This window comes from Thrips palmi, unplaced genomic scaffold (assembly GCF_012932325.1).
Source record: "Thrips palmi isolate BJ-2018 unplaced genomic scaffold, TpBJ-2018v1 HiC_scaffold_17, whole genome shotgun sequence".
NCBI lineage: Eukaryota > Metazoa > Arthropoda > Insecta > Thysanoptera > Thripidae > Thrips > Thrips palmi.
The window spans coordinates 3252657-3256041 of record NW_023144626.1 but is presented as its reverse complement, the minus strand read 5'-3'; positions in this window follow the sequence as shown (position 1 = coordinate 3256041).

The window sequence follows — 3385 nt, the reverse complement described above, 5'->3', positions numbered from 1 at the left end:
GATATGCCTTGATGAAAGAATTCCAAATCTCTCCATATTCAAAAACCATGACAAGGCTGATTTCACTGCGCTGCGGCGGGTGGCGGTACCGGCCGCACCGGGCCGCGCTGCCGCGTTAAGTGGAAATCAAAGTCACGGCGATACTACTTGTTGAAAAACGCCGCGCCGAAACCACCAACTGTTGTTGTTTTTGTTGTTTTCGCGCGAAAATTGAAAGAGGTCGTGCATTTTGGCCTTAGAAATGAGGCATGAGGCCCATTCTCGCATCCGGCGTGTTGGCAACCCTCTCGATATTTTGATGATTTGACTTTGTTGTCCAACCTGCGCTCCTTTTAGTGCCGCAAGGACGACAAGCAGTCAAATCAGCCGGGTATGGCGAAACTAGTCGTGCGAGTGCGGCACGCGTCGCTTCGACCGCCCGAAACAAGGGTCCATTTACAGTGCACCAGACGGACAAGGTGGAAGGTGATGATCCGAACAAGTACCGCGCGGCGCTTCAATCGAGCACGACAGACATGCTCCCCTCATTTGAGTCGCCGGAGACGAAACCTTTGCTGCGTCCGAACGCTAATGACAAGTCGGAGAAGAAGTGAGCTTTGGGTGTGGCTGGACGGGGGGCTCGACTTCGGCGCCGCCCCGTCGTCCAGACAGGCAGTCACGTGTTGCGTTGTCGTGGCTGCCAACTGCGTCTGCCAAATCCGCCGCTCGCGAACCGAACTGGGCTCGTCCACGGCCGCACTCCAAAATATTCCGGCGGAGCGTGCGCCGCAGTAGCCTCGGTCGTCTCTGCCGACGTGGGGTTGGTGAGTGGGCTGTCGGGGAGCGGCCCTAAAGCACGAAATGCAAGGCGCAGGCAGCCAGAACTCTGGACGCGTTTCGAGCGCCAGAGTCGCTAAACAGGACTCGAACCCAACGTGTGACCCCAGCAATGGATTCCTCGTTCGGAGAGCAACCCATTTGTGGGGTCTCACGTTCGATTCGTCCCATTTAGAGCTCATAATACGTCCGGGCTCTGACTGACTCTACCGGTCCTCTGGCCCACTGTGCGCCCCCACGGTCCACCTGACAACGCAACTCCGGCACCACAAGTGTTTGTCTGAAACAGTCTAAATGTGACCCAGTCCTCGATCCGACGCGAAATAACAGTGCGGCGAACGAAAGGAACTGGCAGGCACACTGGCGAGCACGGCGCCCCGGGGCTGCTTCCTGCATCACGTAAAAATAACACGTCTTCTTGAACAAACAGTGCAGCAAGAAAGTGAAAACGAAAAAACGCGCGACTGTCAATCAGCCGATGCTGGGTTGACTTTGATGTCCGTGGCCAGCCAGGCCAAAGGGTTCGGGACGCACAGGAAGCCACAGACATTTGTTCAACACCTGACCGGTGTCAAACAGTCCATCGCGGTGGGAAACGCTTCTTTCTCTCCATTTCTCCTCTCCTCTTTTTGTGTGCGCGCTATGGCGAGTTGCTCTGGTGGTGGCAGCGCTCCACGCGTTGTCTTATCGAGGTGCTGCTTTAGAAAGAAACTGGATGTATTTTTAGAAGAAGGGGAGAGATGGAGATTGTGCCTCCCTAGAGCAGGAAGCCCGACGGGGGAAGGGCAGGGAAAAGAGAGAGAGGGGCGGGTGCAATCGAAGTTGGACACATGATCAGGATCGGCTCGGCTCCCCGAAAAAACGAGGACTCCCACGGTGTACTTCCGGTTCCTGCTGCCTCCACTTTCCACGAGGGGGCGCGCGGGCCGAAGCGGAGCCCGCTGCCAGGGCGTGCGCGTGCGACGATGACCGCGGCCTCCAGCGAGGCCTCCAGGCTCCAGCGGTGGAAAGTGCACTGCACTGATAAGCCGAAGGGCGGTTTGCTGGTTCGCCAACAGCTGGGTGAGGCGCGTCGAATGGCGTGGGCGAGGCGGGGACCTCGTGGGACCGCGCGAGATAGTCCCTCTGGAAGTCGCGTCGCGGTGCCGCAGCCGCCACGCCGCCAAACCGGGAAAATTAATTTCGGAGGGGAGGGGAGGGGGGAGTTGGGGGCTGCTAGATAAGCCCCAGCCGAGCCCCTGCAGTGCTGCGTCAGTGCCGGTCGGCCGGTCAGTGCACGCGCCGCGGCACCGCCATCTCCAATGTTGGCTGCTCATCCTCGCTGACGAATTCCTCGAAGGCGGAATCGTTCCAAAAGCAGCGGGACGTTCAAACGCGGCGCTGTTCGTAGCGGTGCCCCCCCCCCCTTTTTCTCTCCCACGCACTCGGCGACCCGAGTAGGAGCGAGAGAGACAGAGCGTCGAAGCGATCGCGGCGGGCGAAGCGCCCGGCGGGTAGGCATCCCCACCACTCGTGTGCCTTACAGGCTTGCCCACCCCGCCAGGCGCTCCAGCCCCCTTAATTCTGCACCGCACTGCTCCACTGTCTGTACAAAAGCGACCAACCGCCACCGGGAGTCGAACCCGCGGACGACTAATTGGCATCGCCTCGCCGGGGTCGCCACTGCACTAGTTGGCTGCCTCGCCGCCCACCCAGCCACGTGACACTCTTCCTCCTTCCCGCGCGTGCCGATACGTTACGTGACGCTGTCTCTGTCCTTGTTGCTCCTCGCGGCCCGCCAACCAGTGCGAGAGAGACGGGTGAGTCGGCTCGCTTCGTCATGACGACGGCGGACGACGCGACAAGCAGACAGACAGCTACATGATTCCTAGAAAGCGGTGCCATCGACATGACATCGGGACGCCCGGCCGGGGACGACGCCGCGCTGCAGGCGCAGGCCGCAGGGGCCGCAGGCCGATGCAGGTGCCGAACGTGGGGCCAGTCTCTCTCTCTCTCTCTCTCTCTCTCTCTCTCTCTCTCTCTCTCTCTCTCTCTCTCTCTCTCTCCAGCGGAAGGACGGAGCCGCGACTGTTTCCCTATGCGCGATAGCGGGTAGCCTCAGCCGCTTGGCAGCGGTCAATTACTATGCACAATTTTTGCACTGCGAACTTCGGCAAACTGTCGGGGCGAGGCCGATTTGATTTCTACGAGGTTGTCGGGTCTGCCTCGTAGACGTGCCTCCTAGGACCCAAAAAGCACCTTGCTGGTTTGCGAGGACTACGTTTCGGCCGGTGGAGGTGGGGGACCGTGGGGGACTCGCCCTGTCCTGGCAACGGGGCGCTGCCGCGCTGCCGCCTCGCCTCCGAGTCTGAGAGACTGCAGCCAACAGGGAGAAAAAGAAGCAGCCTTCCTGTTTATCAAACATTGATTTGCACGACCACGGCGTCGTGTCGCCTGGGTGGCCGTTCTCAGCTTCCAGGGAAACGAACCACCTCAAGCCGGCCGCCCCGCCCCGCCCCGCCCCTCTCCGCGCGCAAATGAGAGAAATTCAAATCAAGTGTAAAGCGAACATGCTGCCGGCCGGGCCGGG